Genomic DNA, 15,820 nt, shown 5'->3' with positions numbered 1-15,820 from the left:
CAGTGAGCATGTTTCTCTGTTTTTGTTGATAGTCATTTAGTGCGTTATCTGTGTACAAATTAACACAATTTTATGCAGAGCTCTCATTTTATCAAGGTTTGTTAATTCAGTCTCATATTACTTTGGTTATATGGAGCCAACCAGGTCCCATATGCTATCGGTCCTATAACTTAAAGTTAGTTTATATTTAATATAACTGCAGAGTAAATTAAATTAGATTATGATTTGCTATTTGGGGAGGCTTCCATAGCTGTGATACATAAAGAAAATGCTTCAAAAAAAAATTTAGCACAGAAATTAAACTAATTGAAATTGGTTGCATTTTGTTTTATTACTTTTTTCATCAATACATAAATCACTTTCACAATGGTATTATGCACCTACGTTTTATAGTGGTGATCACATGTATTTATATATAGCATGCATATATAAAAATATACATACCATTTCTTTTTAGTGACTAATGTAATAATGGCAGTTCCTCTGCAGTCTTACTGGAATTGAAACCAATAACACTGCAGACAACTGGCGAAAGAAACTAACTACTGTTGGGCTGAAATGTGATTTCACCAGGGAATTCTTTTTATCCTAAGCTATAAATAAATCTATGTCTGCTTTTTCATTCCTGGAAAGAGTAAAATATTCTCAGCCAGGGCTTTTCTCATCCCCATAAAATGACCTGAAGATATCAGAGAGATGAGCAACAATATTGACAAGCAGTTTGTGGTATAAGATCATGGAGAATAGGGCTTGTTACAGAAATATGAATGAGGGTCTGGCTTACACAAATTACAGGAGAATTTGTTCTTTGGGCCAAGTGCTATCTGAATGGAAAGAAAAGCAGCAGTGGGAATTAAAAAGTTTGCAAGGCAGGCTTTAATTCAGGAACCCACCATGATTTGAACAAACAGTTCTAATTATTTTTTCTCACTGGTTGTCAAAACACTCTCTACTGTATGCTCATTAGCAGAATCACTGTTCTTCTATTTGAACTTTATAGTTGGGGGAAAAACAAGGAGGTATCCCACAGTGACCTCGTATAAAGCAAGTGTGTGTTTGCTGAGGCAATACGGACATTCGGAAAGGATTTGTGGTGTTGCTGTATGCCACATGCAATTCCATCTAAAATTAACTTTCCTAGGGTGTAATTTCTTCCTGAGAACAATGAATTCAGTGTGCACGCAGGGCAGATTCAAATAATCACCCAGTGAATTGAATGAAATTGCCAGCTGAATATATAGCAGTTGTTACCATGTGAATATACATTATTGAACATTACTGTGGTCAAGATCCTTCAGTTTCATGATGTTTTTATATGTGAATGCTATGGGAATGATTAAAAAAAAAAAAAAGTGATAAAATTGAGTTAACTTCCACTCTCCTGGAAAGAAAAACGAAGTTTTGAAAATGAGATAACTAGTCTTAAACAGCAAAGGAAGAATGTTGCAGGGAAGGAGAAGACTTCCAGATTCTGTTGCACTGAAAGGCAACATTAGTTTCACATTGAAGCCATTTGGGTCAATTGCTTTTCCAGATTTTAACATCCCATGGAATTGCCTTGTCAGTGTGACAACCAAGAGAAAATGGGATAGGAAAAGGGAGGAAATTGCAAAGCTGAGAGGAAATTAGATCAGCTTAGTTTGTCAGAACTATAACTTGTTGCACCCTGGATCAATTACCAACATTAGCTGAGGGTTCTTCTCAACAGTATGAGACAGACTTTTGTAGGTGAAGTGGGTGCTAGAAATCATAGCTCCAGTGATTCATGTAAACCCCATACTTCCAAACCTTTTTTTCTCCTTCTAACTGATTCAGGAAATACTACATGTAAAACACAATACATTTGGGAGGAGAAAAAAGAGAATAATGACTCAGTATAGATAGTAATCAGTGGAACAGCTCACAGCTCTGATAGATGGAAAGTGCATTCAATGGAAAATGCCGGTTTTATATGGATAAATGTTCTATGAACTTTACTATTGATTATAAAAACTTCTTTCTGCCTGGGATATTTGTGTCAATCAGTGAATGCCTATTGTATACATCTTCAAAGCAAAGCTTCCTAGAAATGCCTAATTAAAAGGAAGCAACCCAGTAAACCTAAAAATAAAAATCTTATCCCAAATGTCTTCTAAGTCTAGTTCTAAATTCTTCAGGCTTATGAAGACTTAGGTAATTTAAGTACAATAATCATTAAAAATGTAGATTTCTAGGAAGGAATCTCAAAAGATTATGTGATAAATGCATGGGAGACTACAAGCATTATTTTTATCAAACATAAATAATATGAAAAACTATCTTAAAAAGATAGAACATCTTGTCAGTCTACTCTTTTGTACTAGCTGTGCTGACATCAATAAGACATTTGCAGAAGAGTTACTTAATGCAAATATCTATAAATATATTGAGATCATAACAAAAAATATCTTTTTTATTTGAAAAATATTCTCAGGCATTATTATGAAATCTTCAAATGGAACATCTATTAAAAAATAATTTGGAAAAAAATTTTGATTTTTTTTCTTTTTATTCAGTTTTTAGGGTGGTATTTATTTTTTTCAACATATTCTGTCAAGCAAATCGTAAGTTTATTTTTTTCTTAATTTCACGTCTTTTTCAAGAATTTCTTAAATATCACTTTTCCAGTGTGTTTATTAGAAAATATATTTTCCAAAAAAATTATGTGCATACTTAAAAATAGAACTTATTTCTGTCATAACCTTTTACATTCGATTTACCAGACGTCTGTGAAATCAAGTCGTAATTATTTTGATGATGAAGAAAATGGACTCCAGAATATCACATCTGAACACTGAAGAAAACAACTCTACATTCAAATGGGCAAGTAATCCCATTAGATGGGTATATTCCATTATTTAATCAGGTATAAAAATAATTGAATATGATTTATAAAACTCACACCAGTTAGATGGCAAAGATTGAAGCTTCAATATTTTCAGTTCTCAAACATAATATAAACAGACTCAAAGTAGTAAAATATTCACAACTATAAAAATATCTGTGAAACTTTTGTCTGTTTCTCTTAATCTTTACTGAGAAAAGCAAAACTTCTTAGCTAAGAATTTACTATTTATGACATCCTGCTACATTATTTTTTCTGCCATGCCAGAGGATGAATTTATGTTTTTGAAATATGTGATATCATCTTTAATTTTAGTCTAAGCTGTCATTGGTTACTATACAACTTAGTAAAAGCTCTTGTTTCTCTTTATAACTCTGTTTTTGTTCTGTGCTTACCAAAGGTCTGGAAATGGACTTATATTGATTCCTGTGAAAATACACCAGTTCAAATTAAGAAAATTAAGATTAGATACAGACATTTACTACTTAGTTGTCAACCTGTTGCTCTCCATAGAACAGGGTCAAAACTGATTCTGTAGTAGCATCCTGTACAGTCAACAAATGTACTTGGAAAAGTAGCACAGTTAGGATGATACTTAACAGATGTTATTGCTGGAAAGATTATTGTGGTGGAAAAGAGGCAATCAAAGAAGAAATGCTCACCTGTATCCGAGGACCTAGGCTCACAGTTGAAAACTCCAAAAATGAGCTCCCACAGCTGATCCAGTCTTTGCCTCAGGTGATTAATCAGTGTTTTGAGCCATGACTCAGCAGTTCCCATACACATCCTGAAATCAGGACTACACTCTTGGCCTTACTTCCACTACAGAGAAGAAAAATAATAATAATAATAATAAAGAAATGGAGTCACATTAGATGTGAGAGAAAATATGACAGATCATAACTGGGAATTCTTAGTCTGAACTACCAACTCAAATTGAGGAAATCCATGGACTAAATGGAAAGTTACGTATTTATCTTAAAACAAATCATTGTAAAATTCATATCATTTAAAATAGCAAGATGTTGAAAGATGATATAAAGTGCAATGGTCTTGAGGTTAGAACAATCTTAAAATCATAACTTACAGATACTGTCAAAAATCTGCCCAGTGAAAATTCCTGAGTAAATACAGTAGAACCTTTTACTTGAGAAAATCTAACCTCAATCTTTTTTATATTTATACCCATGAATATCTCTAATGACCTTTAGAAATATACCATAAATAATTCTGTTTTGTCACACAAATATTAGTGATGAATATGTATTTACTATGTACATGTCTGAGAAGTTGTAATTTAGCACCTACAGAATTTGGAATAAAATGCTCTGTTCTTTAATATTAACAGATTGTGGCATCTTAGACAAATCATTTCATTACATGTGCCCTTTTTCCACATAAAATGTTTGCCTATATCCTCGAATTCAAGAAGATTTCTTGGGCCAGGTTTGGCCTCTTAATTCTTTTTTTACAGAACACAGCTATAGCCAAACATTAACTATGACTGAATTTACTTTTCATAAGTGTGTCAGTACTCAGCAGATGCAACTTCTGGCAATGTTTAGACTATGGTATACTTTTTTATCTCGATAGTTCTAAAAAGTATTTGTTTTCAGTTTTACAGAGAAGTAAATAGTCAAATCTTGCTTTGTCTTGCACTGCCAGACCATGTCAAAATACTTGTGTACTACAGAAAAGTTCAAATATTTCTTTATCCAATCATTTTCCAGGATTTTTATCTGGTTATTTGGAAACTTTTAGGGAAAGCACTTGACGGTTGGAGATAGAATGAACAGTAAAAAAAAAAAAAATCTTCATTTTATATAGAAGCATATAGGAAAAAAACCCCACTATGGTCTTATATTATCTTAGTGCCTCTAGTCTTTCAATTTATTTCATATCTTTGAGGAATTCCAGGATGTTTGTGTGATCATGTAGAAATTTCTAACAAGAATCTTTCAATTGTGGAAAAACTATGAAATATCCACAAATATCAACACAAGTCTTCAGCACCAAATAAAAGCTAATTTTTTTCTTCTGCCTTGGAATTCAACCTCACATGGACACATTAGGACTAACCATTAAAAACAGCAGAAATAAAAACAACCCAACTAGTTTAATGAAGGTCTAAAACTTAAGTATGTATACAGAAGACAAGTGAAAGGTAGGTCATCGTCTTCCTTCAATGAGAAGAGCTCAAAGGAAGGATGCTGATAGATTGGTGAGACTATCTTTATATACTTATCTGTGACTACTGATACAGAAGATAACTAGGGAATATAACAGACTTTTATTTCAAAACTGTCATTTTGTTTTGAATTGTATTCTTCAGTGCATATTTTTTTTTCAGAAAAAGAAAGTGGCAAGTGGAACAAGTTACGCTCCTTTTCATAGGACTTTAGAAATCTTTGCGTGAAGGCAACTACGAATTCATTTTATTTTCAAGGCATATTTGATTCTTTGTTACATACCAATACATATTGGGGATAAGCCTATTTATGTCCCTTTTTGTGTTTTGTTTGTTTGATTGATTGATTGTTTACAAGAAGCAATAGGCAACAAGGATTTTGAAACTTTCTTTCATATGGAAATGCTTAAGTTTTTTTTTAAAACTTTTTTTTTAAAACTGGTTCCAGGAGCAAAAAGATTGGTCTTACTAGAACAACATCCTGTTCAGCGACAATGTTCTTTTTCCACAATTAATATCAGATTCTTTTGCCAAGGTAAGACTTTATCACGGTGGCTTTTACTCAATCACTTATCTTTTCCATGCAGCAAAGACAGTTGAGTGACAGCACTGCTTATGCATGTAACAAGATGTCATGTGGTACTACTAGTGATTGCTAACACAGAAGTCCATTATGTCTTGTGATTTCTTGAAGAAAAAGCAGAAAAATAATAAAAATGCTTAAATTAACAGGAAAAATGAGAAAAACACTCACTATTAAAAAAATACAGATAAAAGTTTCCTTATTTACCTTTTATGATTTTTCAGTTATTATTTGGTTACCTCATTTGTATTCTACGAATCGTTTCTGTCATAAGGCAAGTCTGAATTACAAGATATTTTCTCTCTGTAAGCTTTGATCAGTGGGTCTGTTACATTCTCATTATTTATCTTAAAATCTCAGATGGGAACATGTATCTTGCTTACAATACCATATAGTATTAAGATGATGCTCATTTCTGCAAAGCAAAAGCAAAAATAGCAAGAAGTCAAAATCAAGACACTAAATAATCAGATCAGTATAAGAAGTTTTCTGAATGAGAGTGGGGAAAAGATGCAACAGAGAGCTTAGAATTGGTTCCATTGATTATAAACAAGACAAGTAGGATTCTGTTGCTTAAGAAATGTTGACTCGTTAATCTCTCTTCCCATCAAAATGTTGAAGAGACTAAGAAAAATCCAGGTGCACTTTAATTCCCACTCTCCTCAGGGAAATACTTTAATGTGTTTATTAACCTGTGTGGATAACAGCATTTAATAAAATATTTTCAAACATTAAGATCATTACTTAGCTGAGAATGAAAAGTAGGCAGACATAGTCACTGCTCTGCTTCTGGTAGCTTTCTGAAGGAAATTACTTATGGGAGGTCTGGGACAGAGGCACTCTCCTGAATTATGTTACTGCTTACCAAATTGGGCTGCATAGACTATAGTTACGCCCTCTCTCAGTCCTGAAGGGCTGTTGCAGTAGTCACGAACATATTTCATTTCACAGGGAACACAGAAAGGGATAAGTTATGTCTTATTGCTCCACACGTGTGTCCTTTTCTCTTGCTGCTGTCCTTTTCTCTTGCTGCCTTTGATTCTTTTCCTCTTGCTGTGGGAACATCTTTCAATTTACTTTCACAGAGTGGGTACCAGTCAGTTGACAGTGCATCACTGTGTTTTCACTAACATTCCAGATAACATTAGAAGAGTCCCATGACTATGATGCCTCATTGCAGACTCACACAATCTAAGAATCACCAAGATTGGAAAAATCCTCGAAGAATATCCAGTCCAACTGTTCACCTATCACCAATTTCCCACTGATCAATGTTCCTCAGTATAACATCTAACTGTTTCTTGAGCACCTCTAGAGACAGTGACTCAGCTACCACCCTGGGCAACCTGTTCCTGTGCCTAACCACTCTTCTGGAGGAGAAACTTTCTTCACATTCAAACTGAATCTTCCTGGTGCAACTTGAAGCCATTCACTCTAGTCTTGTTGCTAGGTCTAAGAGAAGAGGTTGACACCCAACTCACCACTACATCCTTTCAGGTAGTTCTTAGAGAGCAATAATGTCTCCCCGACCCTTCTCTTCATCAGACTAAACAATGCCAGTTCCCTCAGCTGCTCCGCATAAGACTTGCGCTCTAGATCCCTCACCAGCTTTGTTGCCCTTCACTGGATATGCTTCAAGGCTGTAACGTTTTTCTTGTACCGTGGGGCTCAAAACTGAAAACAGTATTTGATGTTGCTGAGTGGATTAATACCCAGAAAAATAATAGAAGTTTGAAATTATGAAACTAATGTTTTCATTTAAATACTTTTTATTGGTGCACTTCACTTAACCTTGTGTTAATATAATCACTCACAATACACTCAACAGAAACTTTTGTGAGTGTGGGGTTTAGATTGGCCAGTCTAACACGTACCTGTTTTTAATTTGGCTACACCTAGTTTATGAAGTTACCTAGGCATTTTGTGACATGTTCCTAGATCACTGAATAATTCAAATTATTCATGCTACACATGCAGATTTCCCTCAAGTCATAACATGGTTCAGCTAGACAAATCAAGTGATCAAAAAAATTTCAGATTCTGATTCACGGACACAATCCTAGATCATGCATTAGTAGCTGGAAAGTCCATTCAATGTTGTTTTTATTTTTAGTGTCCCTATATTTTGTTGTGCCTTTCCTCTAAAAGAGAGCTTAAAATTAATCATTTTCACTTAGTAATAGTAAAGTAGAAGGGACAAAGGGACTCCTAGTTGATTTACTAGTTGATACAAACTTTGGTTTGATTTACACTTTTGCAAGGTTGCAAAGGTGATATGGCACAAAATTTTGTTGTTTTCAGCATTATTTATTTGTAATGCCTTCCACATTTTGCTTTGCAAGAAAGCGGCACTTTCTGTAATAACACAAATTGCACGCAATAAAAAAGAAGACCTAGAAAAGTCTTTTATAAGAGCTTACACTGTGTATTTTCTTTTAAGTTTTGTATTTATATCGTGGTAAAATGAACACTGAGGGCTTTGCTCTAGTTTGTTCTCCCAAATAAGCCACTGAATCATTTTTTTTCTGGAAGGTTATAAGGTACTAGTGAAATAAAAAATAAACACTATACAGAAGAAAATCCAGAAAGCTAAGTAAAACCCAGCTTTTCATTACCAAAAGTATTGCCCATATAAAATAAATCACAGGAACCAACTCATTAACTTGTGCAGCACTTTTCAGTTATTTGTACTTATCTGCAGGGCCAGTCAACTTTTGCTGTATGCAATAATCATTCTCCACTTCCCCTGCCAGTGATCTCTGATGCACTGAAAATATACAATTTCTTTCTGGTATTAGTTTGTCTATGAGTCAAAACTACTTTTGTGATGCTATAATCACATGCTATAATACAGAAAACATCTCTGACAGAAACGGCATCTATCATTAATTAACTAACCACTTCTCTCACAGCAAGGTCTGTTTAAAAAAAAAAAAAAAAAAAAAAAAAAAAGATATTATCCTCAGAGAAATAGACTTAAGAAACATCTAATGTATTGAACAGATGTCATTTACATTCCTTCCCCCAGTCTTCCTCAACAACATATTTAAGGTCACGTAGCTATATCACGAAATGCTTGTGATCACTACTTGCCACCTTTAAATTTATCCATCTTCTTATTTATTTGTTAGTTTATTTCATGTTCATGAAACAAAATCTAGAATCTCATTAATTGTGAAAATTAGCATTTATTTAACATTTTTTCAAGCTCCTTGAAAAAATAGCATATTTTCATAGCCAAAATAACATATTAAATTTGCTTAGCCTTTATTGTAATATTTGCTGGCCAAGTTCAGCAGGATTATCTTTAGTGATGCTGAAAGAGTGTCCAAGTTCCTCAGATGTCTTTTTCCACCTGGAGCAGGAATGTTCTCTTGTTACAATATGCTACCTTACAGCCTTGAGTTTTCCAGAGAATTGTAGGTACCTGCCAGGTTCCAGTAAATATTTGAATGTGTTATATTCCATGTTCCTGGCACATTAATGTATCTAGAATGTTATAACCTTTACGGATCAATATACTTGTCTTCCTTATATACTCTTCTTCCTTATTAATGTTACAAGTAAATACTGGTTGCTTTGAATTCATACTTTTTTTGTGTACCAGAGACACTAGTTTCATATAGAGTATTATAGACTCCTTTCTCTTTTCCCTGTAACCACTTGATATATTGTGATCTTCTCTGACATTTGTTCTGTTTTTGTTTTGTACCACAGATTTATCCTGTAGTTTCTATGATCACTGCCATATAAATTTGTAAAGTTTCTTTTGTGTAGTTACTATAAATGTGTAGGTTATCATACTCTTCAGCTATTTCAGTAAGAATCCATGCTCTTTTCAAGATTTTAAAAATTAACTAGAATTTTTTATTCAGGCTTGTTACTTGATTTTATTCTCTTAATCCATAATTTCTTCTCCAATACATTATTTTACACAAAAATTTGGATGTTCATAAATATATAGATTATGTTTAATGAAAGGTCCTTAAAAATCAGTAAAATGTCAAATGAACATATATAGAACTCCCTTGACTTGTCACTATGTAGAAAGTTGATGATGCTCAGCAGAATAATCTTCCATATCTTTCATTATTCTTCAATCACTCTATCTCATGTATTTGAAAATATTCTCTCTAATTAGAGAGATTTTTTTTTTTTCTGGAACCAAAACAAACAGAACAAAACAACAGTTAATTGGATAAAACAAAGGCTTCACTGGACAGATTTTTAGCTTCTGTTCCTTTCAATATTTCAGGCAGCTTTGTTGTTACAATAAATGTTACTTTCTGACATTATCTGCACTGATGACCTTTTCACTATGCTTTCTTTCATTTACTTTTTGTAGCATTTATGGAAATGCTAGTTAGTAACACCTGAATGCTCTGGGCACAGTACTGATGGAGAGAAATCCGTCTTTAGCTGGCATCTGTGAATTTACACCCCTCTTTTCTGGACTTTTTTGACTCCTAAATCTCAGAAATTTTTCTGGATTGTAAACTGATTGTTTGAATTGACATTTCTTTGAATGAATGGCAAAGATACTCATTCTGGATATGACCACAATCTACAGTCATGGTTACTATTGAACTTCTGTTCATAAATATTTATAAAGAGATTTGGACTTCTTAGAAGTTAGAATTTTTTTAAACCTGCAAATAATCATTATACCATTTGGATATTATAGTGTATTTGAATAACAGAAGGATGTAACCACCAGTACTGGAATTCTCCAAGTGATGGGTGGGAGGTTCTAATGATGAGCAAAATAATCACATTTCCCCACTGCAAATCACTTAAAATCTTACTGATCTCTCTTTCCCTGTATCTATCTTGATTCAATTTTCAGCCAAAATTTTCCATTCCCAAGCCGAAGAAGACAGGTGGTAAATAGCTCCCCAAAAATATTTTGCATTCTGCCATGTAACTAGACATGTTCTTACCACATTTTAAAAGATTAAAAGACCATTATTTAACAGTGTTTATCATTTATAATATTAAAAGATAATTACATTTTAAGACTTCTTTCCAAAAGTTGTATTAAATTCTAAGACATCAAAACAAATTTGAAGTGAATGAGTAAATTAGAATGTCATAAGGCTCTACTGATTTTATTTCATACATATTGCATTAAACAAATTAACAGATGTATTTTGAATAATTTTTACACATGTACCTTACTGTCATGTCTTCTTCTTGTTTGTTTTTTTGTTTGTTTTTTTGTTTGTTTGTTTTTTTTTAATATTTTTCTCTTATCTATCACTTGGCTATATGAAAGAAGACAATATATGGAAGGTAATTCTAACATATTTTTCTTTCTCTATGTCCCGTGAGGCAGACTCATTATGGAGTATTAAGTCTTTTAATATTCCCAAGCATGTGAGACTAAAAAACAAGTAAAATAGTCAAAATGTCAAATTTATCCAGGCAGCTCAACACAAAAATTAGAACTTGGATTCAAAATAAACAAAACTTTTATACAAGAATACAAGATTAGAGTAATGTCTACAAGTCTCTCTTCCTGTGGTTCAATAAATCTGAGATACATGTCATTGCCATATCAGGATGTGGGTGGAACTGGAGCTTGAATGTAGCAATATGTTGTCACAGTTCCAGTATTGATATGCATAAATGATTTAAAAGTTCCCAGCTGTTGTCATCATCTTCAATTATTAGTTGAAACAATCAGTTGACCAGTACCAAGTAAGTTGCAGTAGCAACAAAAAGGAGTTTTTAATCCGGTTTGAAAGTGCAAAGTATCTCTTCCTTTTTGCAAATTTCTCTACAGTTCAAAATTTCACTTAAAGTCTGCCTTCTTTACTTTCATATTACAACTCTCTTATTTGTTTTATCAGTCAGTTATTCTCTTTTAGAAGTGTTCCTGCATTGCAGATTTCAACATATAACAACTAGAGACCAGTAGGATATATCAATTATTTGCTGTGATAATCTACTTATATTTTTTTGTTTTGCCTTGTGGAATAATTCAGTTTAGCTGGCTACTAAAGTATATTAATTTCCAGATGTTATTTAACTGTGCAGTACTTCACACAGATATAGAGATAAGATTCGTGCTTTGTGATTGGCTAGTGGGATTTCATAATGTGAAAATCCAGAGCAGGGTTTTCACGATTGCAAGAAAAGCCTGGACTTCTTTATGCTTGTTTTATGGATAACATTTCCTTTTTTTCGTAGTTGCAGGTAGAAATAGTTATGAGCCGTAGATTTGTTGTGGATCAGCTATCGCTACCAGTTTTAGGAATATTTGAAAAACCTATTTGGTTTTAAATCTCTCGAACTTTCTGTAACAGGACATGGGACAGAAAAGATTTCAGTTCTGGTATACTGTGAATTTATTGATATGAACTGATATGCCTTAACTGCATGAACTCTAATAATAAACTGCATAGTTATCTAAACTTTCTATGTGTAGAAATATGTAAAATCAGATTTAGTATTAAGCAATTGTATTTATTTTTTATTGTTTTTCCTTTTAATTTGAAATAGTTTTGAAACAAACATTACTTCCTAAAACAAACGTTTCTGATTCCCATGAATGAGAGCTGTTTGAACACTTATTTATTTTGAAATAACTATTTTCTTTTGAAGTGCAAAGCTCTAATTTTTTTCAAGAACACTTTGACTATTATGCTCTATTTTGGCAAGTCAAGTCTTGAAAAGCATTTTGGCAGTTAATTCTTGCTAGCAACAAGATAAAAAACAAAAATAAAAAAAATCTGAATTTGTAAAGTTTTAAGATAAATAACAACGGAGTGAGTTTATTAATAACAACTGAGTGTAAAAAACCTGATGACCTGGTCATGGTCTTCATAAGTAAAATCATGCAAAAGAATCTGTAAGGATGAAAGCTAGAGTACAGGGATTTTTCAGTTCTAGAAGTCTACAAGAAGTTAGGAAGGAATGTGATTACTTACCAAGTGACTAAATAAATAAATATTTGAGCCATTCAGTGTCATACTATTTTCGTAGCAGTGGGAATTTGGATCATTTGAATCCTCAACTCCATTAAAAATTGCAATTACGATTGTTTCTTTCAAGCATATATCACCTGCTGACTTCAAAGAGAAAGAACATGCGGTAGTCTTTAAATTTTGTTCATTTCTATTTGCCTTCTACTCTAGCCATGGATATTTTAATAAATAGTTCAACTCACTTTTATGTTTGTTTCTGATTATCTGATGGCCCATTATTCCACCTATGATATGAATTATTTAGTGTTAGTATCGAACATGTTACTATTAGTGTATAGGCAATGAAGTTTGAAAACTTATCCTATGTGATATATAGTAACAAGTTTTTCAGGTATTTGGGATGTTCTGAAAGCCTAGTAGTAGCCATTCTCAGTGGGGTTCCTCAGAGAACAGGCCTCTGAGCTCAACTGATGTCCAGAGTTTGACAGATTAATTAGTGTCCATGACCAAGTGGTAGTTCAGACATAACACAGGAGTTATACAACATGGCTTAGATGTGTTCAACAACTTCGAGAGGAGTTCTCTTCCCATTGAAAGCCACTGAATTGTGCAGACAGTGAGCTAAGAAAGGATTTTCAGGAAGTTCCATGGTTGAGCTTAGTTATGTCCATAGCCTTCAAAAGCAGACTGTTTAAGAACTGAAATAAAAAAAAATGTCCATTGAGAAGGAGCCAAAATGAGGAACAAGGAAGAAAGAACAAAGCATAACATATTTTAAAACTCCATAACTGCAAGGTAGCCAGAAATCATAGTGATTTAGACAGTGTAGTTGAGCCAGAAAGTATATAGGCCCTGAAATGCTGATCCTGCAGAGGGATTTATATTCTTCTTATATATTATATGTGGATTGGAAAATTATTTGGTTCAAACTATATAACCCTAGATCTTTTGATATTTCTTCTGATGTGAGATCTTGACATTTGATCCAGTGTAAAATTCTGTAATTTGTGTCATTTGTTTATATATAGTAGCAAGCAAACACACTTATTCCTTGTTCTAAAAAAATGCTTTTTTTAAATTAATAAGTAATCATTCATTTTGATTACATTTATTAATGATGAAGAATTTGACAATATAAAAAAGATCTTACAATTTGGAATCTATTTTTGCTATTTTTGCATATGTTTACACAATTGCTTTCTAAAAGTGAAAAATTTAACTATGTGAAACCCAAAATATTTAGACCAAATATCTAGACCAAATATCAGAAAAGGAAGTCTTATTAGATTTCATAGTGTTAAGATATTTGAGATGTAAAATTCTATGCAATTCTATGCTCTAGACACAAAGACAGATTTCATCTCAGATCAGAATATGTTCAAAAGACTTTCACAGTCTGTTTACTTAACTTGTTTCACCATCAGCCATTACTTCAATCATTTGCAGTAGCTTAAATTTCACAAGTGTTCTTGTGTGTGTGTGTGTTTTTTTTTTTTTCACTCAACATAAAACAGCAGAACATTCTCTTCCGGTTTTATCAGCATTTTGTCATCTCAGCAGATTATTTTCCTTTTGAACAGGAAAGGCTGAAGGTTTGAGTTAGAGAAGCAGAGGTCAGGGAAAAGGAACACTGCCATCTATTGAAGGTGTCAGTCCACCATGAAGCTTGGATTTACTCCGCAATGTTCAAGCTGAAGTTGCTTACTCTGAGGACTCCAGTATCACCACTGATCGTAATTAAATATATTGATGTTGAAGGTTCCAAAGAACTTGCTACTTATATAATGAAGAGACAAGAAAAACAACTCCCCACTTTCCTTTTCTCTGTGCTTCTTTGCTGGCTGGGGAATTTATCTTAATATGCATGTCAAAACTAAAAGGAAAAGGCATATGTAGTGATAATGTCTCAATGCTACTTCCTTCAGAAGATACAGCGTGCAAGTGTTAGAAATCTTCTTGGCACTTACTTCCAAAGACATGTGTCTGACCTATACGTTAACAGGCATGAGACCATTTGGTAGATGGATATGAGCATACTTAGCCAACAAATATATTCATCAATATATATCGAAGGAATAATATCCACCTGGGGAACAGAAAATGGAGCTCAGTTCACATGATTTCTACATTTCTTTTTTTTGAGAAGACTAGCAGATAAAATACTCTCAGTCCAATCAGTTGAAGTATAACATTTAGAATTTATTCCAACTCAAAGTGATATTTTTACTGTTTTACTTGACTTAGAAACTGGCCTTTAAGTAATAGGTCCTTTGATTTATATATTGCCATCATTCCGACTAGCACAAAGTCATAAGTAATTTCTATATTTAACAGCTAAATACTAATAGTGATAGCAATAATAAATAGATTGACAAACTCTCCAAAAATTGGACAGATTTATTTCATTTCTAAGGACTATTTTAGCCCAGTATTGTTGGGAAGAACATCAGTCATCATAGTAAATAATATGACTCTCGCTGACTTTGTAGTGTTTCATCTCAAACCCAAGCTGATTATTTCATCAGTATTTTGATCCCTGTCCTTTGGGGATTTGATCAATTTATGAAATAATGCAACAATAACTAATAATATTATTATTTGTTCCTGAACTATAAATAAGCCTCACTTCACCAGTTCCTGTCACAGCAACTCCAAATTTTTTAAATCACACATTCAAATTATTTCATCTAATTGTTCATTCTTGAGCTATCTGATTTATTACATATACACTCTCATCTTCACAGCTGACTAGAAAGATAAATACATCCTCAGAAAAAAAAGGGAGACCCCGTCAGAAAGGTCTCTTACTCTTTCTAAAACTTAAACATCATGAAGACAATTTTCTTTTTAAGAAATGTTCTGCATGATGTCCAACTTTCCTCAACTATATTTGTACAGAAACAGATTCACTCCCAGTGAGGGTTAAAAAGTCTTCGTGACTTCTATTTCTTCTTCGCATACCCTAGATCGGTGTTGGAATAAATCAAGGTAAAAAAAAAAAGGAATCCGTTTTTATCTCCTTGTTCTATACATGATTACTGTCAAGACACAAGGTAGTACATGAGCATCAAGGTCAGAGTACATTTCTCTTTTTAGGTGAAAAATTTCATTATTTGCAATCATTTGAATACTAATTAAAATGACATTTCATATTTCTGTGTAAATACTTGAAGACCGTTTTCAACTAAAAATAGATTATTTGTCTTCAAGCTATATCGTCTCTGAGAGTCAGTATATCATTATTACATATTTAGTGT

Source organism: Meleagris gallopavo, chromosome 5, assembly GCF_905368555.1.
Source record: "Meleagris gallopavo chromosome 5, MGAL_WU_HG_1.1, whole genome shotgun sequence".
NCBI lineage: Eukaryota > Metazoa > Chordata > Aves > Galliformes > Phasianidae > Meleagris > Meleagris gallopavo.
The sequence above is the reverse complement of the archived record's forward strand: the minus strand, read 5'-3'. Positions refer to the sequence as shown.